This window comes from Staurois parvus, unplaced genomic scaffold (assembly GCF_062004578.1).
Source record: "Staurois parvus isolate SC_StPar_1 unplaced genomic scaffold, SC_StPar_1.0 ptg001617l, whole genome shotgun sequence".
Lineage (NCBI taxonomy): Eukaryota > Metazoa > Chordata > Amphibia > Anura > Ranidae > Staurois > Staurois parvus.
The window spans coordinates 351,180-376,427 of NW_028319413.1; the positions used below are offsets into that span (position 1 = coordinate 351,180).

Below are 25,248 nucleotides of genomic sequence, written 5' to 3' on the forward strand. Positions count from 1 at the left end.
GATGTGTGGGTGAACAACCTGGATACACCTACATCTCCTCCCTCCACGCCGCCAAACAAGCCTACTTCCTGACCCTCATCAAGACCCTCTCCTCCAATCCTCGCCGACTCTTCTCCACCTTTAACTCTCTACTCTCTCCACCCCCACCTCCACCCAGCACCTCACTCACCCCCCTTGAGATTGCCAATCACTTTAAAAACAAAATTGACACAATTCGCAAGGTCATCACCGCTGCTCAATCTCCCTCCAAACCCATCCCCTCTCACACAGTTACCCCCTCATTGCCCCTCTCCCTCGACATCACCACTGCTCCGACCTCCACCCCACCTAACATTCCTCACACTGCAGCCCCCTCAACACTCCACACCTTCGACCTTACTACCATCGAGGAGGTCACCAAGATCTTCTCTGATGCCCGCCTCACCACCTGCCCCCTCGACCCTATCCCCTCACAACTCCTACGACCTCCCTCCCCCTCCATCCTACATTCCCTCACCCACATCTTTAATCTCTCCCTCTCTTCCGGAACATTCCACTCCGTTCTGAAGCACGCACACATCACTCCCATACTTAAAAAGCCCTCCTTCGACCCCAATGACCCGAACAAACTCAGACCCATCTCCCTGCTTCCATTCACATCCAAACTCCTCAAGCACTTAGTCTACAATCGCCTAAGCTCTCACCTCAGCGACAACAACCTCCTGGATCCCCTCCAGTTCGGCTTCCGTCCCCTACACTTCACCGAAACTACCTTACTCAAATTCTCCAACGACCTCCTAACCGCCAAAGCTAACGGCCACTACTCAGTGCTCCTACTCCTTGCCCTCTCCGCGGCCTTCGACACAGTCGACCACCCCCTCCTCCTCAAAAAACTACACTCTCTCGGTCTCAGAGATTCTGCTCTCTTCTGGCTCTCGTCCTACCTATTGCAACGATCCTTCAGCGTTACCTTTAACGCTACCACCTCCCCCTCACTCCCCCTCTCTGTTGGGGTCCCTCAGGGCTCCATCCTCGGGACCCTTCTATTCTCCATCTACTCCTCCTCCCTTGGCCAACTCATACACTCGGCTTCAATTACCACCTCTGTGCCGACGACACACAAATCTATCTCTCAACCCCTCGCCTCACCCCCGCAATCTCCGCCCAAGTCACAAACCTGCTAAACGACATTTCAGACTGGATGTCCCTCCACTTCCTTAAACTGAACCTCTCCAGAACCGAGCTCCTAGTCTTCCCCCCAGCCCGCACACCACCCCCCACTGACTTCTCCATCACGTCCAACAATGCCACTATTAGGCCCGCCCCGCAGGCCAGAGAACTTGGGGTCATCCTAGACTCCAACCTATCCTTCCAGCCCCAAGTCCAATCACTAACTCATGCAGACTCCACCTCCGCACATTGCCAAAATCCGCACGTTCCTAACCCCAGAAACCACGAAGCAGCTCATCCACTCCCTCATCATATCACAACTCGATTACTGCAACTCCCTCCTCACTGGCCTGCCTCGCCACAGGTTATCCCCACTTCAGTCAATCCTGAACACGGCAGCCAGACTCATCCACCTTACCAACCGCTCCGTTTCCACCATCCCCCTCTGCCAATCCCTCCACTGGCTTCCGATTGCACAACTGATCAAATTCAAAATCCTAACACTGACGTGCAAAGCTGTCCATCATACTGCCCCGAACTACATCACCGACCTAATAGCCAAGTACCACCCATAACGCACACTCCGCTCCTCTCAAGACCTCCTTCTCTCTAGTTCCCTAGTCTCCTCCTCCCATGCCCGCCTCCAGGATTTCTCCAGGGCGTCACCCATACTATGGAACTTAAAATGAGTAAAATCGAGCGCTGGGTGTAGAGCATATAGTAGCTGCTAGCATTAAGGTACCTCGAGAACCTCTGCAGTAAATGTTATAGAATAAAAAATGCAGCGCTACATAAATGGAGCAGTTCCATAAAATAAGTTAAAATAACGGTCTGTGACAGAGATAAAACCAATGGATAAATATCTTATATATGATAATATAATAGAACATGTAAAATGGGACAGTTCCCTAAAATAAAATAAAATACCGGTCTGTGACGAAGGTAAAACCAAATAGATTGATGTCTATATGGTATATGTAAAACCAATAAATTAATAACTTACAGTCATGGCCGAAATTGTTGGCACCCTTGATATTTCTCCAGGAAATCATGTATTTCTCACGAAACGTATTGCATTAACACATGTTTTGCTATACACATGTTTATTCCCTTTGTGTGTATTGGGACAAAACAAAAAAAGGGAGGAAAGAAAGCAAATTCGACATAATGTCACACAAACCTCCAAAAATGGGCTGGACAAAAGTATTGGCACCCTTTCACAACTGCGGATAAATAAGAATGTTACAAGCATGTGATGCTCCTGTAAACTCACCTGGGGCAAGTAACAGGTGTGGGCAATATAGAAATCACACCTGAAAGCAGATAAAAAGGAGAGACGTTCACTTAACCTTTGCATTGTGTGTCTGTCTGTGCCACACTAAGCATGGACAACAGAAAGAGGAGACGAGAACTGTCTGAGGACCTGAGAACCAAAATTGTGGCAAAATATCAACAATCTCAAGGTTACAAGTCCATCTCCAGAGAACTAGATTTGCCTTTGTCCACAGTGCGCAACATTATCAAGAAGTTTGCAACCCATGGCACTGTAGCTAATCTCCCTGGTCGTGGACGGATGAGGAAAATTGATGAAAGATTGCAACGCAGAATAGTCCGGATGGTGGATAAGCAGCCCCAAACATGTTCCAAAGACATTCAAGCTGTCCTGCAGGCTCAGGGAGCATCAGTGTCAGCGCGAACTATCCGTCGACATTTAAATGAAATGAAACGCTATGGCAGGAGACCCAGGAGGACCCCACTGCTGACACAGAGACATAAAAAAGCAAGACTACAGTTTGCCAAAATGTACTTGAGTAAGCCAAAAGCCTTCTGGGAAAACGTCTTGTGGACAGATGAGACCAAGATAGAGCTTTTCGGTAAAGCACATCATTCTACTGTTTACCGAAAACGGAATGAGGCCTACAAAGAACAAAACACAGTACCTACGGTAAAATATGGTGGAGGTTCAATGATGTTTTGGGGTTGTTTTGCTGCCTCTGGCACTGGGTGCCTTGACTGTGTGCAAGGCATCATGAAATCTGAGGATTACCAAAGGATTTTGGGTCGCACTGTAGGGCCCAGTGTCAGAAAGCTGGGTTTGCGTCCAAGATCCTGGGTCTTCCAGCAGGACAATGACCCCAAACATACGTCAAAAAGCACTCAGAAATGGATGGCAAAGAAGCGCTGGAGAGTTCTGAAGTGGCCAGCAATGAGCCCAGATCTAAATCCCATTGAACACCTGTGGAGAGATCTTAAAATTGCTGTTGGGAAAAGGTGTCCTTCCAATAAGAGAGACCTGGAGCTGTTTGCAAAGGAAGAGTGGTCCAAAATTCCGGGTGAGAGGTGTCAGAAGCTTATTGATGGTTATAGGAAGCGACTGATTTCAGTTATGTTTTCCAAAGGGTGTGCAACCAAATATTAAGTTAAGGGTGCCAATACTTTTGTCCAGCCCATTTTTGGGGTTTTGTGTGACATTATGTCATATTTGCTTTTCTGCCTCTGTTTTATATTTGTTCCAATACATACAAAGGGAATAAACATGTGTATAGCAAAACATGTGTTAATGCAATACCTTTTTTGTGTGAAATACTTGATTTTCAGGAAAAATATCAAGGGTGCCAACAATTTCGGCCATGACTGTATATGGCACAGATAGTGAACACATCTAATAGATTAATATCTTATATGGCACATATAGATAGTGAACTCATATATAGAAAGAGCAGCAAAAAGTTCCTTTAAGGTGCTGGGTGGTAGTGGTGATGTATACATATATTCTCAATTCGTTGTGGTTAGGTGGCTTGTGTGATGAGAAAAGACAAACATTGCACTAAGCAGATAGCGCAGGGGAATGTGCATGGAGCATTTAAGGCCTGCTCCTGGTACTCAGGATATGGAACAGAGCAGTGTCATCTATGAAGTGGCCACTAGATGTCATCCATCTGAGAGAGAGATATATCCAGGATTCGGGAATGTCACTCATAGATACCAGGGGAGGTTTCTGCTACACACAGCTCCCAGCAGCAGCAAAATACCTTCAAAAACAGGCTCCCAGGAAAAATAAAGAGCCCGTAGAAAAGGTCTCCAATAGTGTGATATCGTTTATTAAAGTATTAAAAGTGATAACAAGTGGAGATAACTTACATTGGTGGCTCAGCCATCAGGAAACAGCTGGCCTAGCAGTACATGTACAAAAACTCTGGAACTCCCTACCCCAATCCTTCAGACTATCACCTACTCTCCTCTCATTTAGGCGCACCCTGAAAACCCACCTCTTCAGGGAAGCCTACCCCACCTCCTACTAATTGCCGATCTCCTCCACTCTTCCAACCACCTCATCCCCCACAGCTATCTCCTCCTGTACCACCATCCCCTCCCTCCTAGATTGTAAGCTCCAAGGAGCAGGGCCCTCGAACCCCTCGTGTATCACATTGTATTGGTATTGTTCTGTCGCATGTTCTGTCTCCCTTTGTAATGTACAGCGCTGAGCGAACTATTGGCACTTTATAAATACTGTATAATAATATTATTATTATACAGGATTTATATAGCGCCAACAGTTTGCACAGCGCTGTACAGTATAAGGGAGACAGTACAATTACAATACATTTCAGTACAGAAGGAATGTGAGGGCCCGGCTCATGGAGCTTACAATCTAAAGGAAGGGGGAGGGGATACAAAAGGTGATAGCTGCGGGGGATGATCTGGTGGAGGTGATTCAAGTACAGTTCTTAGGTGGAGGTGAGGTAGGCTTCCCTGAAGAAGTGAGTTTTCAAAGATCGCCTAAAGGCAGACAGGGTGGGGGCTGATAATAAAGATATATATCTTCTATAGATCTTGTCGGGTGATTCATTTAGATATTTAAGCCTAATTATACACTCAACAGCCACTTTATTAGGTAAACCTGTTCAATTTCTTGGTAACACAAATTGCTAATCAGCCAATCACATGGCAACAACTCAATACATTTAGGCATCTAGACATGGTCAAGACGACTTGCTGAAGTTCAAACCGAGCATCAGAATGGGGTAAAAAAGAGAATGAAGTGACTTTGAACGTGGCTTGGTTGTTGGTGCCAGATGGGCTGGTCTGAGTATTTCAGAAACTGCTGACATACTGGGATTTTCAGGCACAACTATCTCTAGGGTTTACAGAGAATGGTCTGAAAAAGAGAAAATATCTAGTGAGCGGCAGTTGTGTGGGCGAAAATACCTCGATGATGTCAGAGGAGAATGGGCAGACTGGTTGAGGTGACATTCAGATGGTAGGGTTAGAATTTGGCGTAAAAAACATGAAAGCATGAATACATCCTGCCTTGTATCTACGGTTCAGGCGGGTGGTGGTGGTATAATACACACACACATCAATTCAGGGAAGTCAACCCTCTTGCTCTATATGTTGAATTTATTCCAGGTAACAACTGCACAACAATGGTTGAGCTTACCTGCAGCTGGTGAAGAGTGGGGACACTTGAAACGGTTGTGCAACTGTTAAACCTGAAATGAAATAAACATATTGAGTGAGACATTTTGGAATGCAACGACTTTCCTGGATTGATAGGTCTATGTGACAGTTTGGAGCCTGTCAGTTACCGGCTATATTTATATACAGTTGCAAGAAAAAGTATGTGAACCCCTTGGGATTACGTGGAGTTTTGCATGAATTGGGCATAAAATGTGCTCTGAACGTCATCTAAGTCACAACAATAGAAGAACACAGTCTGCTGAACATAATACTACACAAACATTAGATGTTGCCATGGTTTAATTGCACATAACAGGTAAACATTCACAGTGCAGGGAGGAAAAAGTATGTGAACCTTTGGACTTAATAACTGGTTGACCCTCCTTTGGCAGCAATAACCTCAACCAAACGTTTCCTGTAGTTGCAGATCAGACCTGCACAACGATCTGGAGTCATTTTGGACCACTCCTCTTCACAAAACTGTTTCAGTGTAGTAATATTCTTGGGATGTCTGGTGTGAATCGCTCTCTTAAGGTCATGCCACAGCATTTCAATTGGGTTGAGGTCAGGACTCTGACTGGGCCACTCCAGAAGGCGTATTCTGTGCTGTTGCAGCCATTGTTTTGTTGAATTACTTGTATGTACATGTACATAGGGAAAACTTGAAACGTACAATTTGTCATGCAAGACCCCAAGTGTTTCAGAGTCATAATGCTCCTTCTTCAGGATATTTTCCACCTAAGAACTGTACTTGAATCACCTCCACCAGATCATTCCCCGCAGCTATCACTTTTTGTATCACCTCCCCCTACCTTTAGATTGTAAGCTCCATGAGCAGGACCCTCCTATTCCTTCTGTACTGAAATGTATTGTAATTGTACTGTCTCCCTTATATTGTAAAGTGCTGCGCAAACTGTTGGTGCTATATAAATCCAAATACTTTATAATAACATTTACAAATACTGTATAATAATAATATTTCTGCATGAAAGATTTTTGAATACATACACTATCAATATACAGATATAAGTGAGTATGCAATACTCACACTAGAGTGAATCAAAAGTTCAAACATCAGCCGTAGCATTAAAACAAACCACATGGCCACCACTTCCCCACTTGCGTCCCCTTAGGGTCCCAGCTACCTGTGGCTCATCAAACAGTCACTGGGGCCATCTAAGTGATAGGTACATAAGGTAGGCTGCATTAATGTCAGTCAATACAATCAAAAAAAGATGTAAAAAGGAAGTAACTGCCAAACACCCACCAATTGCTCTTTATGATAGATGTCTGCACAGATAAGGGCAAAAAGCATCCATCTAAGATGATAATTAGTATTGGATGTTGGAACAGAAGACAATTTTCTACAAGGGAAACAAAATGTATAAATATATATCTATATGTATCAAAACATTCCTTTAGAAGTATATTAAAGTAGAGGCAAATATGTCAGTGGGGGGCATTAAACAGAGGCTCCCAAGTCACCAAAACAAACATATCCACCAAGTCAATATACTCACCAAAATGTAATCGATCTTATTTATTTTGGTGATATTTGGGTGCCGCTGTTCAATGCCCCCACTGAAATATATGCCTCTACTTTAATATACTTTCAAAAGAAAATATTTGATTGAGATATATACATACACATACATACATACATACACATACAGTGCTCAGTATATATATACACACACATACAGGTATATATCTTGTAGAGAATTCTCTTCTGTTCCACCATCCCAATACTATTTATCATCTTATATGGATGCTTTTGCAATTATCTGTGCAGACATCTATCATAAACAGCACTTGGTGGGGGGTGTTTTGCAGTTACTTCCCTTTTGACATCTTTTTTGATTGTGTTGACTGATATTAATGCAGCCTTCCTTACTTACCGTATCACTTAGGCGGCCCCAGTGACTGTTTTTAACTTTTCACTCACTATAGTGTGAGTATTGCATTCTTATATAGATATATTAATTTTGATGCATCGTATATATATATATATTAATTTTGATGCATCGTATATATATATATATATTGATATTCTATACATTCTAAAATTGCAATTTCAGTTCCATAGATTACACCACTCTCTATGCAGAAATACCCCGAAGAAGGAGCTTTATGACTCTGAAACACTCGGGATCTTGTATGACAAATTCTACATTTCACGTTTTCCCTATGTACTATAATTGAAGGTGTATTTGTATCTATATGAAATAACAGCCGAGAGACATATTTTATAAGTTTTGTTTTATTTATTGTGAAACTACTAAAAATGGTTGTATTTTTTACATATTTGAGTATTTGCTCTGGTCACAGTGTGTTATAAATCGTAATAAAATAAATAAGAAAAAAAAAAAAGAAAATTGACTTAATGAAAAAAATGTATTTTGGTACTGTCACCAGTTTTCCTGATCACCACCACTCCAGTTATATGATGATGTTGTACTGTCCTGGTTCTTCATTTCTACAAATATCAGGACAAAAAAATTACAACTTCAAAAAACTCACCATGCCTCTTACTAAATACCTTGATCTGTCTACTTTCCAAAAAAGTGGTCATTTTGGGGATATTTTTACTGTCCTGGCATGTTAGGGCCTTAAGAATGAGGAATTATTGATTTTCAGATACAGTGCCTTAAAAAAGTATTCATATCCCTTGAAATTTTCCACATTTTGTCATGTTACAACCAAAAACGGAAATGTATTTTATCAGGATTGTATGTGATAGACCAACACAAAGTGGCACATAATTGTGAAGTGGAAGGAAAATGAGAAATGGTTTTCAAAATTTTTTACAAATAAATATCTGAAAATTGTGGCGTGCATTTGTATTCAGCCCCCCGGAGTCAATACTTTGTAGAACCACTTTTCGCTGCAATTACAGCTGCAAGACTTTTTGGGGATGTCTCTACCAGCTTTGCACATCTACAGAGTGACATTTTTGCCCATTCTTCTGTGCAAAATAGCTCAAGCTCTGTCAGATTGAATGGAGAGCGTCTGTGAACAGCAATTTTCAAGTCTTTCCACAGATTCTCAATTGGATTTAGGTCTGGACTGTGACTGGGCCATTCTAACGCATGAATATGCTTTGATCTAAACCAGGCATGTCCAAAGTCCGGCCCGAGGGTCGGTTTAATACGGCCCTCCATGTCAGTGTGTCTTATGGAGCGAATATGGAGCGACCGGTCCGGTATTTCCACCGCGGCCGTGTCAGAATACCGGGCCGGCCGCTCAGCTCTGCAGCGGGACCTTACCTGTTCCTCTATCCAGCGGCGCGCTGTCTTCCCGGCTTCTATAGTGTGGGCGCTTGGCATGACAGCCGGGTGCCAAGTGCGCATGCGCAAGAAGCGGTGCTTTTTGTGAATGGTAAGGCGGTACCTGGGACACATGACAGATCCCAGAAGCCGCCGGACCAATCACAAAGCGCAAGTGCTTCTCGCTCATGCGCACTGGGCACCCGGCTGTCATGCCGAGCGCCATTACAGAAGCCGGGAAGACAGCGCGCGGCTGGATCGAGGAACAGGTAAGATCAAAGAACAACTGCGGAAGTAAGAGCGGGTACCTGTCAAATTCAGGTACCCGCTCCCCACCTCCCCAAAGGTCAGCAGTTATCTGTACTGTCCGCAGTCTCTGGTCATCCCTGTGCTGTCCGCAGTTTCTGGTCATCCCTGTGCTGTCCGCAGTCTCTGGTCATCCCTGTGCTGTCCGCAGTCTCTGGTCATCCCTGTGCTGTCCGCAGTCTCTGGTCATCCCTGTGCTGTCCGCAGTCTCTGGTCATCCCTGTGCTGTCCGCAGTCTCTGGTCATCCCTGTGCTGTCCGCAGTCTCTGGTCATCTCCTGTACTGTGTCTGCAGTCCATTAGTTCAGAATTTTTTTTTTTCCTGTTTTCTGCCTCTAAAACCTAGGTGCGTCTTATGGTCAGGTGCGTCTTATACGGCGAAAAATACGGTAACTTGGCATAAAATAATTTATTTGCATTTAATTGTAATGGTTCAAAGAATGTTTGGAAAAATGTTCGGCCCTCCACCATGTTCACTTCATCCAATCTGGCCCTCTTTGAAAAAAGTTTGGACACCCCTGATCTAAACCATTCCATTGTAGCTCTGACTGTATGTTTAGGGTCGTAGTCCTGCTGGAAGGTGAACTTCCGCCCCAGTCTCAAGTCTTCTGAAGACTTTAACAGGTTTTCTTTTAACCACTTCCAGTCCGGACACTTTCACCCCCTTCCTGTCCAGGCAAATTTTCAGCTTTCAGCACTATCACACTTTGAATGACAATTGTGCGGTCATGCAACACTGTTCCCATATGAATTTTTTAGCATTTTTTTGAGACAGATAAAGCTTTATTTTGGTGGTTATTATTCACCATTGGGATTTTTATTTTTTTTTCTATATAAATGAAAAAGTCCCAAAATTTTGAAAAAAAGTGTTTTTCTTATACAATTTTGCAAATAAATAATATTTCATCATAAATCTTGGCCAACATTAATTCAGTTATCTTTTTAGTAAAAAAAATAAAATAACCCAAATTAGTTTATAAAATTATAATTTAAAAAAATATATATATATTTTAATTTTATTTTTTTATATTATTATTTATAGTTTTTTTTACATACTGTCACCCTAGCAGTACAGTGGCAATGGTGACAATGTACTACTTGTGGGGGGTGATGAAGATTTTTTTTTTTTTATTTACACTGATTGCTTTTACATCCATAAAGGCTGTAAAAACAATCATTTCTCCTCTCTGGCTGCATTCTTGCAGCCATTGAGAAATACTGTGTGAGCTGTGATTGGTCACAGCTTGTTACATGGTACAAGGCTGTTGAGAATAGCCTTGTACCATGTGACCTCTGTGATCATTCACAGATTTCACACATAGTAAGCAATGATGTCAGAAGTGACATCTTGCTTACTACTCTGCATGTGATCACTGATTGGCTAATCAGTGATCACATGATCAGGACCTCACACGACGATCAGTGTTCCACTGTGTCCGGAGGAAACTCCCAGGGAGTGCGCACACCCAGGAAGAGGGCCACCCGCCCCTGCACTGCCACTGTCTGGCCGTTTATATACAACGGCCGGACGGGAGGTGGTTAAGATTGCCCTGTATTTAGCTCCATCCATCTTCCCATCAACTCTGACCAGCTTCCCTGTTCTTCCTGAAGAAAAGCATACCCACAACATGATGCTGCCACCATCATGTTTCACGGTGGGGATGGTGTCTTCAGGGTGATGTGATTTGCAACGTTAGTTTTCTACCACACATAGCGTTTTGCTTTTAGGACAAAAAGTTCAATTTTGGTCTCATCTGACCAGAGCAATTTCTTCCACGTTTTTGCGGTGTTCCCCACATGTCTTCTCTCAAACTGCAAACTGGACTTCCTATGGCTTTCAGCAATGGCTTTCTTCTTGCCACTCTTTCATAAAGGCCAGATTTGTGGAGTGCACAACTAATAGTTCTCCTGTGGACAGATTCTCACACCTGAGCTATGGATCTCTGCAGCTCCTCCAGAGTTACCAAGGGCCCCTTGGCTGCTTCTCTGATTAATGCTGTCCTTGCCCTGCCTGTCAGTTTAGGTGGACGGCCATGTCTCAGTAGGTTTGCAGTTGTGCCACTCTTTCCATTTTCGAATGATGGATTGAACAGTGCTCCGTGAGATGTTCAAAGCTTGGGATGCTTTTTTATAACATAACCCTGCATTAAACCTCTCCACAATTTTATCCCTGACCTGTCTCGTGTGTTCCTTAGCTTTCATGATGCTGTTTGTTTACTAATGTTCTCTAACAAACCTCTGAGGGCTTCACAGAACAGCTGTATTTATACTGAGATTAAATTATACATAGATGGACTGATTACATGATTTCTGAAGGCAGTTGGTTCCACTAGATTTTACTTCAGAGTATCAGACTAAAGGGTCTGAATACAAATGCACGCCACACTTTTCAGATATTTATTTGTACAAAATTTTGAAAACCATTTATCATTTTCCTTCCACTTCACAATTATGTGCCGCTTTAGTTGGTCTATCACATAAAATCCCAATAAAATACATTTACGTTTTGTAACATGACAAAATGTGGACAGTTTTCAAGGGGTGTGAATACTTTTTCAAAGCACTGTATATATCATAGTTTGTGGATTCTATAACTTTCCTACAGACTAAATAATAAACACTGATTTGAGGTATTTTCACCAAAGAAATGTAGCAGAATACATGTTGGCCTAAATTTAGGAAGAACAATTATTTATTTGCAAAATGTTATAACAGAAACGAAGAAAAATGTTTTTTTTTTTTTTAATTTAGCAAAAAATAAAAAACTGAGTGGTGATTAACCTCTTGCCTACTGGGCACTTTCACCCCCTTCCTGCCAGGCCAATTTTCAGCTGTTAGTGCTGTCGCGCTTTCAACAACAATTGCACGGTCATGAAGCACTGTACCCATATGAAATTTTTATAAGTTTTTTTCACACAAATAGAGCTTTCTTTTGGAGGTATTTAACTGCTTGCTGTTCGCCCTATAGCAGAAATACTGCTATAGGTCAGCACGGGTGCGCAAAATCACATTTTATATACTGTATATATGTAAACAAAACAGTTCTCCTCCCTGTCAGCTCCTGCACACTGCTTTGCATGGCTGTGCAGCGAAGCACAAACACACAGCCCCTAGTGAAACAGCACACAGCTAATCCTTTGATTGCCCCACATGTTAACCCCTTCCTGTCCAGTGTCATTAGTACAGTGTCAGTGGTTTTTATTAGCACTGATCACTGTATTGATATCACTGGGGACATCAGTGACACCAAGTGAGTTGCCCCGGTGTCTGAATGCCCACCGCAGTCCCGCAGTCCTGCTAAAAGTCACTGATCGCCGACATTACTAGTAAAAAAAAAAAACAACTATATATATCGCCATTTGTAAACACTATAACTTTTACGTAAACCAATTAATTTACATGTATTGGGATTTTTTTTTTAGCAAAGACGTCGCAGAATACATTTTGTCATAAATTTATGACGAAATTTGATTTTTAAATTTTTTTTTTACTGGACATGTTTAATAGCAAAAAGTCAAAAATATTGTTTTTTTCTCAAAGTCGATCTTATTTTATTTTTTATAGCGCAAAAAAAAAAAAAAATGCACAGGAGATCAATTACCACTGAAATAAAGCTCAATTCGTGGGGAACAAAAGGATGTAAATTTAATTTGGGTGCAGCGTTGTGTGACCGCGCAATTGTAAATTAAAGTAACGCAGCGCCGCAATGCCAAAAAATGGCCTGGTCAGGAAGGGGGGGGGTAAATCCTCAGGAGGGCAAGTGATTAAAGTCAAGATCTTTCCTGGACCAGCTGAGTGATGTCAGCTGACGGGGGTTTCAGAAAACGGGTCACAGGAGTGCTGAACGAACTGCACTACTGTGATTCCCAGGAGAAGTAGAGCCAAACGAGCTTTTGCTTTACTCCTCCTTTAATGAGTGGAAGAGGGATACAAATTAAATTAAATCTGCAGCCTATTGGTTCCTTTCCCCCCTGCATTGGTGGTCAAAGTAGTGAAAGTTACCCCCCTGCATTGGGGATCACCTACCTGGTTACAAGACTTTATTTACATAGTTACATAGTTAGTCTGGCTGAAAAAAAGACAAAAGTCCATACAGTTAATTAATAATTAATAATAAAAAAAAAAGTTATAATCCTATATCCACAGTTGATCCAGAGGAAGGCAAACAAACCCAGCAAAGCATGATCCAATTTTCTCCTGCAGGGAAAATAAATCCTTCCTGATCCCCCGAGAGGCAATCGGATATTCCCTGGATCAACTTTACCTATAAATGTTAGTATCCAGTTATATTCTGTGTATCTAAGAAAGAATCCAGGCCTTTTTTTTTAAAGCAATCCACTGAGCTGGCCAGAACCAACTCTTGAGGGAGTCTATTCCACATTCTCACAGCTCTCACTGTGAAGAAATCTTTCCGTGTTTGGAGATTAAATTTCTTTTCCTCCAGACGTAAAGAGTGCCCCCTTGTCCTCTGTGATGACCTCAGGGTGAATAGCTCTACACCGAGTTCACTATATGAACCACTGGTGTATTTATACATGGAGATCATATCCCCCCTTATGTATTATACATGGAGATCATATCCCCCCTTATGTATTATACATGGAGATCATATCCCCCCTTATGTATTATACATGGAGATCATATCCCTCCCTTATGTATTATACATGGTGATCATATCCCCCCTTATGTATTATACATGGAGATCATATCCCCCCTTATGTATTATACATGGTGATCATATCCCCCCTTATGTATTATACATGGAGATCATATCCCTCCCTTATGTATTATACATGGAGATCATATCCCCCCTTATGTATTATACATGGAGATCATATCCCCACTTAATCTCCTCTTCTCAAGAGAGAATAAATTCAGTTCCTCTAATCTTTCCTCATAGCTGAGCTCCTCCATGCCTCTTATCAGTTTGGTTGCCCTTCTCTGTACTTTCTCCAGTTCCCCAATGTTCTTTTTGTGAATTGGTGCCCAAAACTGAACTGCATATTCCAGATGAGGTGTTACTAATGATTTGTACCGGGGGAAATGATATCTCTCTCTCTGGAGTCTATACCTCTTTTAATACAAGAGAGGATTTTGCTCGCTTTAGAACCCGCAGCTTGGCATTGCTGCCATTATTAAGCTTGTAATCTACCAGAACTCCCAGATCCTTCTCCACCATTGATTCCCCCAGTTGTACCCCCCCTAGTATGTATGATGCATGCATATTCTTAGCCCCCAAGTGCAGAACCTTACATTTATCAACATTAAACCTCATTTGCCACATAGTTGCCCAATTACACAGAGCATTGAGGTTGGCTTGTAAGTTGGAGACATCCTGTAAGGACGTTATTCCACTGCACAGCTTGGTGTCATCTGCAAAGACTGAAATGGGATTTTTAATCTCAGACCCTATATTGTTTATAAATATATTAAAAAGTAAGGGTCCCAACACTGAACCTTGGGGTACACCACTGACAACCCTAGACCATTCAGAGTATGAATAATTAACAATTACTCCTCTATAAGCTGGTGGTAAGCTGATGTATGTAACAATGGCTTTGTTACCATGGTAACCAAATGAAAAAATGGCTTGGATACCATGATAACAAAATGTAAACACTCTTGGTTACCATGGTAAGCATAATGTAAACAATGTCTTGGTTACCATGCCAACCAAATGTAAACAATGGCTTGGTTACCATGCTAACCAATTGTAAACAATGGTTTGGTTAAAGTGCATGTTATGGCAAAACTAGCTATTACTGATTTCTTATGGTTGTCTGTGTCTACAATGGGGAGATTCAACATCTATCACCAAGACAAAATCAAACATTTATGGACAAATCTTCACTGGCAGCTATTGTATCCTGACAGCCAGCTCCAGCAACTGTCAGAATACCTGATCAGCGGCTACATCCAACTGACTGAAGGGGCTGTTCAGCTGATAGTTTTCCACCGAGCTCCTTTAACAAAAGTCAATTGAACAATCAATTTTTGTCAAGCTGGAAGATGTGGACAGGAGCAGCATGAATCAGCTGAAACTCAAGCCATGCATAGCAGCAAAAAAACAACAATTATCCTGATACAGAAAGTAATGCCCGTAGCGTAAAAGAAAGAAAAGAAGTAGCACAGGGCAGGCATGACTAGGCCTAGAGTGGGAAGGAAGATTAATTAGGGTTAAGTAGTGCCAGGGGGTTTGAAAATATAGTGGGGGAGCTGGTTGGTAGAGGGAGAGCGTGGGTGGTCTCTTTGGCACCTTTGGGTGGGGTGTCCTGGGTGGGGGGCAGTCAGTCGGAGCTGGACGTTGGTGAGTGAGCTTCCCTTCCGCCCTCCCTATTTAGTGAGTATTGGGTTCCTCTAAGGGGAATGGGGGTTATTCGGTTCATGGGCGGTTGTTGGTCTTTGGAGGCGGGTATTATCTTGGAGGTACAGAGAATGGTGTGGGACCCATCGGTGGTATGGTGTGCCCGGGGACATTCCCAGTTAACCAAGGTTTAACTGGAAGGTGGTGGTGCTGCACTGCGGACGGTAAGGTTGTCTCCAAGCTGGTTGGTTGCGGCTGGAGGCCTGGTGTTATATGGGGTCCGCAGGTGCATTTCAGTTCATTTTTGGGTGGTGCCTTCGAAGACCAACAACAAATCTGTATGTTTTTCTGTTATAAGGAATGGTTGGTGTTAAAAACGTGTTTGTTAATAAAAGGCCGCGTTGGCCATTTTACTCCAAATTGGTGTCATGTTTTCTTTAAGTAAAAGTTAAAGGGGGGGGATCTGGATGAACCAATCTCTGGTGCACTAGTCAAGGAAGGCTAACAAACAATATAAAAACAACAACTTTTGGCTATACAAATACTTCTAATCAACGACTGTCTATTTCATATTTGTCAAAACTCCCTGCACCATCATTTTCTGATTTCCGAGTGATGAGTGACAAAGACAATTAGAAAACACCAACAAAAATAGGGATCCTCACATATGTACAATAAAGACTGCCATCAAGAGACAACTTGCAGGGGTTTCCTCGGCCTGCTCACACAGGAAAAAAACAAAACAAAAAAATGAATATTAGCAGCTAGTTGAAATAAACTAATAAATAAAAAACCTTTTGTTTCCCTTCACACGGGTGAGCCAATCAGATCCCCCTGTCAGTTTTTCAGCTGGAACTAAACCAGAAATTCTATACAAGTCTATGGGCACTAGGGTTGCCACCTCATCCCCTTAAACCTGAACACATATTAATTACACAGGTTCTGTGGCTGATTAAGGTGGTCATTAAACTCACCTAGTGCCTTATCTGTAATAACTCAGCCTCAGAACCTGGGTATATTAATATGTGTTCGGTTTTAAAGGGATGAGGTGGCAACCCTAATGGGCACATGAATGTAAATGGTCGTGTGTCCGTTTACATTCGCTTACTTCTGAGTCCAACCATTTCTGGGGGGGAAAAAATGGAAAAGTCTGAGTCTTTTCCCATTTTTTCCAACAGGACAGAACAGAGGACATCTAAAGTATATGGCTGATAACAGATCTAATATGGATCCTGAAAACTCAGTTTTTAAAATGGAGCTAAACACTGAACAAAAACGTAGCATCCATCCTGTTCTGCTCAATTCAGTGGGGGATCTATTTAAGGTGCCTGTGTGAAAGGGGCCTTTGGCTGTACATATATTGTACAGTGATTTTTTTTTTAGGCTTCCCAAATGCCCTTATTACTCATTAAGGCTGGATTCACACCTACATGTTTTACCACACATGAATTTCCACTGAAATAGAAGATCAGCATAGAACTTCAGCTGCTAGAACTCTGTATCGGCTAATCGTGACCAAGGTATCCTCTGTGCTTATGCTTTTTTCCTCATCGCATGCTCAGATTGAATTGTTCAGGTTTGTAAACGTTTTCCATTAGAGCAACAAATTAGGCATTGAACGCTTGTATACTTTACACTGTATTTTAGGAGCTGCACCTTAAAATTGAGCTCAAGACACATCAATTAGAGTAGTTTTCTATACATAAAGAAAAAAAAATCATTACATTTACCAAGCTTAAGAACTAGAGTGTCAGGATAAAAAAATATCACTGAGGGCATCACTGACCTTCATAAAATATTTAAGTAAAACAGAATTTCATTCAGCTAAAGGGAAGTATGTGCAGTAATGTCTACAGATTACAAGACTGCTGTTTACACAGCCTTCAGAGAAGAGGAACACATCAGACTGGAGAGAAGAGGGACATCCCAACACAGCTTGGGAAACGGTTTAAATTAGCAAAATAAGATGTCAGAAAAGTGTATGTAAGAAAACCAGAAAAATACATTTCTTCAGTATATATCGTCAATACATGCACCCTTCCCCGTGGTTTATCCCTATTGTTTTCCATGTGCCCTGGTCACACCACATCGCTGGTGTGATGTACAGTGAGGACATATACAGACATGCTGCATTTTCATACAGTGGAACAAATAGGAACTGCATGTCCCCACACAGCACTGCAGTGCAGAAATATGGATGAAGTGGGACTATGTAACACTTTATCAGGGGTGTTGAAATTTTTTAAAAAACTACTTGTCCAGGGACTAAATCGGGGCCCCAATCTACTTGTCCCTCATGACAATCTACTTGTCCACATAAAAAAAAAATAAATAAATAAAAGCTTAACCAAAACCATATTTAAATCGGAGGTGATTTTAGGAATATCTGGGGCTTTTAAAATCAAAAGAGGCTTTATGGCGACTTAAACGTGTAATATTTTAACATTGTGCTGTATATCTCCTCCTCCCCTCCCTGCCTGTCTTCAGCACCCCACCCGGGGACTAGCAGGGAGGAGAGAGACCTTGCAGTGTGATGAACAACGATTGGCTGCTCGTCAGGAAAGGGCGGGTGGAATCAGGGCTTATACTTTAACCCTTTCGCTGCCAGAGCCGTTTGAGTTTTTTGCACGTTTCAAAAATCATTTTAGGCCTGAAGATTACATAAAACCGCCAAACACGATATATTTTCTGAAAGCAGAGACCCTAGAGAATAAAATAGTGGTAGTTCCAATTTTTTATGTCGTACGATTTTACCACAAAATGTTAGTACAAAAAACAACTTAATTTTAGGGCACAAAAAAGCAATAAATGACCCTATTTTTTTGGTAAAATATAAAATATGAAGTTGCAGCGAGTAAATAAATATCCAACTTGTCAAACCTTAAATTTGCGCGCGCTCGTGAAATGGCGACGAACTTCAGTACCCTATATTTTCTATAGGTCAACATTTTTAAAGCTCCTTATAGGTCATCAATTTAGCGTTACAAAGGAGGTCTGGTGCTAAAATTATTGCTGTTATTTTGGCGTGCGCGATGATATGTGACATGTGTATCGCAATCGACAGTATCATGCGTAGGTGCCCCAGCGTGTGCTTTTACGTTTGTACGTGCGTATGTGTGGAGGCCTCAATATTGTTTTTGGGGGGATGGTATAACTTTCATTTTTTACAATTAAAATTTAAAAAAATGTTTTATTTTCAATCACATAGGAGACAAATTGATGATTTTTGGTGACAGGTTCTCTTTGAGACATCCAAGGTCTAAAAGACCCTGGATGTCTCCCTTCTGCTCCACTGAATGTAATGCAGTGCACATCGCACCGCATTACATTTTTTCCTGGGGATTGCATTACAATTGTTCAGCGGGGACCCGGGGCAGCACAAGAAGGGGAGGGGAGCTCTTCTCCCTCCCCTCTAGCCAACAACGAGCCAGGCCCGCAGATGGCCAAGAAGAGCCCGGGAGACCTCACGGGGGGAGGGGGTGTAGGGGCACAGAGAGGCTGGCACTGTGTGGAGGCCCTAATGCTTCCACCTGACAGGTGAGCCGATGGCTGGTGTTGGTGTCACTGGGAGCAACGGCGCCCCATCGTTCGTGTCACTGGGAGCAACGGCGCCCCATCGTTCTTGACACTGGGAGCAACGGCGCCCCATCGTTCTTGACACTGGGAGCAACGGCGCCCCATCGTTCTTGACACTGGGAGCAACGGCGCCCCATCGTTCTTGACACTGGGAGCAACGGCGCCCCATCGTTCTTGACACTGGGAGCAACGGCGCCCCATCGTTCTTGACACTGGGAGCAACGGCGCCCCATCGTTCGTGTCACTGGGAGCAACGGCGCCCCATCGTTCGTTTCACTGGGAGCAACGGCGCCCCATCGTTCGTTTCACTGGGAGCAACGGCGCCCCATCGTTCGTTTCACTGGGAGCAACGGCGCCCCATCGTTCGTGTCACTGGGAGCAACGGCGCCCCATCGTTCGCGTCACTGGGAGCAACGGCGCCCCATCGTTCGCGTCACTGGGAGCAACGGCGCCCCATCGTTCGCGTCACTGGGAGCAACGGCGCCCCATCGTTCGCGTCACTGGGAGCAACGGCGCCCCATCGTTCGCGTCACTGGGAGCAACCGCGCCCCATCGTTCGCGTCACTGGGAGCAACCGCGCCCCATCGTTCGCATCACTGGGAGCAACCGCGCCCCATCGTTCGTGTCACTGGGCGCAATGGCGCCCCATCGTTCGTGTCAATGGGAGCAACGGCGCCCCATCATTCGTGTCACTGGGAGCAACGGCGCCCCATCACTCGTGACACTGGGAGCAGCGGCGCCCCATTGTTCGTGTCACTGGGAGCAGCGGTGCCCCATCGTTTGTGACACTGGGAGTAACGGCGCCCCATCGTTCGTGTCACTGGGAGCAACGGCGCCCCATCGTTCGTGTCACTGAGAAGGAGGGAACCAAAATTGTAGATAATGTGGAGGACCAATCTAGGCGAGTGCATGAACACACAGCCCCTCCACACATCAATTGGTGCCGGCCCAATCCGTGATTGTAGCTCTGGAGGAACATGAAAGTAAGTTGGCAGCACTACAACGATTTTGCAGAAAAAGCATTTATTGGTATGTAATACAAACATGACAGCGCCCTGAATGGACAGAGAACAGTAAATGTGTTTTGATACAGACGTGCTTTGTCATTACTGACTAAGTGATCACTAAGCACATGCCTGTGTGAAACACGTTTACTGCTCTCTCTGTATTGTGGGAGCCGTCATGTTTGTATTGCATTTTTCTTGAAGATTCCAATAAAAGATGTTTTATCTGCAACATCATTGACGTGCGCCCAACTTACTTTCCTGTTCTTTGAGTTCTTGGAAGGAATTGTGCCCCATCGTTGGTGTCATTGGGAGAGTTTAGGGATATATTAATTAAATTTTTAAAAGAGAATATTCCACGCTCTCCTTTATTTCCAATTTTTCCAGGGGAAAAAAAAAAAAACACAAAAAAACTTTTTGCCAGGCCTTCCCATCTCTAGATGTGGCAACGATTCACTGCGATATTTATATTCTTCACCTTACTAGGTTGCTAATTGCATCATGCTCAGAAGCTGTAAATTGCAAAACACTAAAACAGATTCCCTCCTCCACTCAATGACTGGAGGGACCTTTCATTGCAAAAATGATAACTACATTCACCATAAAGAACTGGCAACGGGATGCTGGGACATGTAGTCCCAAAGAGGGTCATCTTGTGATGTGCTCAGTTTGCACTTCCTGGTCAGAGATTTGGAGAAGCTCTGCTAAACCCCTGCAGCCAGCAACGGTGATAACCTCAGTGCAATAAGTGTTTCCTCAGATTTGTAAATTAAATACTTTACTGAGGAGTGTTTTATTTGTGGATTTTGATATATTAAAAAGGCAAAAAAATGGAGACCTAATTACCACTTTAAAAACCAGACAAGACGCAGAGACTGGCCAACAGATTGGAATTTCTATGGTCCCAAAACCTGATGCAAGCATATCAGCAAATGGAGACCATGCAGGTTTAGCTGTACCTACGCAATGTGCTGAACCAACTTCCCAATTCTCTTCTACTAGGAGAGAGTGACCCAAGTCTGTCTATGCACACCCATCAAAATGTGACATTTATAAAAACCACTTACAACCAAAAAGTGGACATTTCTTGTATCAGTGTGCTGGATGGCATAATGTATGTCTACAAGTGGCATGAAATGGGCAGACTTCAGCCTTCCAGAGACCACAGTGAACTGGTTTGTGAAATGATCTGGCTGTATCATACAGTACATACACTACATGGCTAAAGTCTGCCAAATGATTGATTCCAGGTCCACGATGACACCGTTTATGGAGTTTGCTTTGAAATAACTCACGTACCAACACAGAATCCTGAATTCAACCCTACTGGCAGGATCACCGCTGGGCTGAACGCAAAAACAAACAAACTTGTAGTGTGTACCGGGCTGAACATTCAGTTGCTGGCTTCAAAACAAAAAAGTACCGTATTTTCCGGCATATAAGACGACTTTTTAACCCATGAAAATATTCTCAAGAGTCGGGGGTTGTCTTATACGCCGGTATACGGCGTGCTGACACTACCGAGCCGGTGTAGCCAGGGGCGTATTTGCCTAGGGCGGCACTTTTTAGGGGGGCCGCTCCCCCCTTCCAACGGAAGGGACACTAAGTACATGGGTGGGCAGGGGGCTGCTGTTTCTTACCTGGCTCCGGTCCCAGCCCCACGACGATCCAGTCCAGGAAGCACGGCTGCTCCTTCATTCAGTTCGGTCGCTCCCTCACTCGATTTTCGCGCGGTCGCTCAGCTCCGCCTCCTCACCAGTGATTGGGCGCCAGAACTGTAGCTCAGGAAAGGCACACAAGCGGCCAATCACCTGCGAGGAGGCGGAGCCGAGCGGCCACGCGAACATCAAGTGAGGGAGCGGCCGGTAAGTGTTCCGTGCAGATGGTGCTGCTGCAACCACGTATGCTTGCTGCAGCAGCACCATGCTAGAACAGGGGTCAGCAAGTGTCATTGGTGTCAGTGGGAGGAATAGTGCCCCATCATTGGTGTCACTGATACTAATGATGGGGCATTATTCCTCCCACTGACACCAACGATTGGGCACTATTCCTCCCCCCACTGACACCAACGATGGAGCACTATCCCCCCCCCCCCAACTGACACCACTGATGAGGCACTATTCCCCCCCCCTGACACCAACGATGGGGACCTATTCCTCCCCCCCACTGACACCAACGATGGGGCACTATTCCCCCCCCCCCACTGACACCAACGATGGGGCACTATTCCTCCCCCCCACTGACACACACCAACGATGGGGCTCTATTCCTCCCCCCCACTGATACCAACGATGGGGCACTATTCCTCCCGCCAACAGACACCAACGACGGGGCACTATTCCTCCCACCCGCCCACTGACACCAACGATGGGGCACTATTCCCCCCCCCCCACTGACACCAATGATGGGGCACTATTCCTTCCCCCACTGACACCAATGATGGAGTACTATTCCTCCCACTGACACCAATGTTGGGACACTATTCCTCCCACTGACACCAATGACGGGGCACTATTCCTCCCACTGACACCAATGACGGGGCACTATTCCTCCCACTGACACCAATGATGGGGCACTATTCCTCCCACTGACACCAAAGACGGGGTACGATTCCTCCCACTGACACCAAAGATGGGACACTATTCCCACTGATACCGATGATGGGGCACTATTCTTTCCACTGACACCAATGATGGGGCACGATTTTTCCCACTGACACCAATGATGGGGCACTATTTCTCCCACTGACACTGATGGAGTACTATTCCTCCCACTGACACTAATAATGGGACACTATTACTCACACACTGACACTAATGATGGGGCACCATCATTGGTGTCAGTGGGAGGAATAGTGTCCCATCATTGGTATCAGTGGGAGGAATAGTGTCCCATCATTGGTGTCAGTGGGAGGAATAGTGCCCCATCATTGGTGTCAGAGCGAGGAATCGTGCCCCATCATTGGAATACCATACTGAAATACTGCTGACAAAGTCTGTGTGTTTTGGTTATAGAACCAAACTGCCCGAGTGATGCCTGCTGTAGTACTCTAGTGATAAAACATGAAAAGGAACCATGGCTTACCTTGCGCCTACGATCACCAGGTAATCCAGTAACCTGAGAAATGGCTTTTTCTTCTGCCCCATGGTCCCAACTTCCTACTGAATCATCTCTCACACTGCTCAGCTCACTGGACCATCACTGATCAAGGAGAAACCAGCAGGAACCTTAAACCAGGAGAAAAATACACAAAAAGAAACAACAAAATATATTAATACATTTCACACATACCAGCCTTTATATAATATTAACCTCAAACATATTGCTGAAATATTTATATAGGTCTTATCTGACAAAGGATTTGTATTTCTATCCCTCCAGTCCTGAGATCTACACAGCTCTGCCACAGAGCACAAATCCTGTTTGGCAGGGCAGGAACCCCATTTTTCTCTGCTGCAGTTAACTAAAACTTACAGGTCTTGCCTTTCCCCCAGCCTATGACTGAACAGTAAAGAGAGAAGCAGAAAGCTGAATCTGTCACTTCCCCTTCTCCTCCTATCAGCACATGAGCACAATCAACTGGTCCCTTGCCCTGCTTCCCCCCCTTAGTCTGATCTCTGCTGCAAAGGACTTCAAGAAGCTGATAATAAATCAAATTTCAGCTACTGTTTGCACTTCAAAAAAATAATTTATAGATATATTAAAGTGGAGCTCTACCAAAAAGGGGAAGCTTTGCTGGTTTGCCTCCTCCCCCCTCCACTGCCACATTTCGCTCTTTTTTTTTTTGGGGGGGGGGAGGGAGGGGGAGCGGGTCCCTGGTTCGGGCATGCCCTCCTCTTCCCCCCCCCCCCCCCCGCACTCTTCTGGGACACTTTACAGATCCCAGAAGACTGCCGGACCATTCGGGAGGAGCAGTACAACTCGTGCATGCGCAGTGGGCACCAGGCTGCAAAGCCACAAGGTGTCACAGCTGGGTGCCCACAGTTGAGATGCCGGCGCCAGGGGGGGGGGGAGACAAGCGGGAGAAGGGACGGCATGAACGAGCATATCACTGATCCTGCTAAGGCAGAGTTCAATATTTTAATAGGGGTATAAAGTAGAACTCTAGGCAATATTTATATTTTCATTTTGGATAGAGGAAGGGAGGGTTATAACCCCTGTCAAGTTTTGTTTTTTGCCATCTGTGTCCCAAATAGAGAGGGGGAATCTTCCAGGGACACAGACAGCAATAAAAACCTGACAGGTGTTCTAATCCCTCTCCTCTCTACTCAAACAAACAAAGTTTTTCCTTTAGTTATACCTTAAGGCTTTCTAATCGCAAGAATGAAAATACTCCATAATACTCGCTGCCAGTATTCTCACCTTCCAAAGCCTTTTAGTTCACGGATAAGTTCACTTTTTGATAAAAAAAAAACTAAAAAAATGCATTTTATTTGCAGGTAAAAAAATGTGCATTATTTTTTGCTGCAGAAGCCTGGAAAGCATTGACCCAGCGATAGGCAGATGACTGATGCCATGCAGGTCTCCTGCAGATCTGTCAGTACATCTGCTCGCCCCATACAGGATGTACAAGCAAGAAGATATACTGACAGGAAGACTGAATGAACTACCCCAGTGCTGCACAGAGCCGTGATAGTTCATGGAGAACTACAAGCTGACAGCCGCTAAGTCGCTAAGCATGTATAGAATGGAACGGCACCCGCAACCCCCTGATCTCCGTTGGGACAAGTGGGGGATTTTCTCCTCCCTGCTGACACAATTTAAGAAAAAAAAAAACATGGCCGTGCAGGGGCTCCGCCCGCGTCACTCAATCACAGTGTTCTGTGAATGGGACAACTACAAGTTCCTGCAGCCTTTGTGGCGGTCAGCTTGGAGTTTTCAATGAATGACCACGGCGCACCGCAGGGCTGTGGTAGTTCATCGAGCCGTCCTATCAGTAGTATACTGACAGATCAGAGGGAGACCTCCATGACACCAGCCATCTGCTGACTGCTGGTACAAAGCTTTACAGGCTCCACAAACAAAAAATTATAAATGCACATTTTTTTTCACCAGAAAATTAAAGAAAAATTGCTTTTATTCACTTTATTCATAAAAGGTGAACTTATCCTTTAACTAGCAGCTATTCATTGGCTGTGAAGGATGCCGGTGGGCGGCCACTTCTTAACAACCAGCACATTTCT

General features: G+C 44.0%; 1 long non-coding RNA gene across 1 annotated transcript in view; it reads right to left on the reverse strand.

The window, feature by feature from the left end:
- The window catches only part of LOC149435065 (uncharacterized), a 167,289-nt gene extending 143,998 nt beyond the window's left edge, over positions 1-23,291 (reverse strand). Inside the window, exons 1-2 of the long non-coding RNA XR_016308561.1 lie at positions 23,150-23,291; positions 5,591-5,642 (exon numbers count right to left, since the gene is read on the reverse strand). This is a non-coding gene — a long non-coding RNA (uncharacterized LOC149435065). The remainder of the gene's footprint in view (positions 1-5,590; positions 5,643-23,149) is intronic.
- Positions 23,292-25,248: the final 1,957 nt, after the last annotated feature.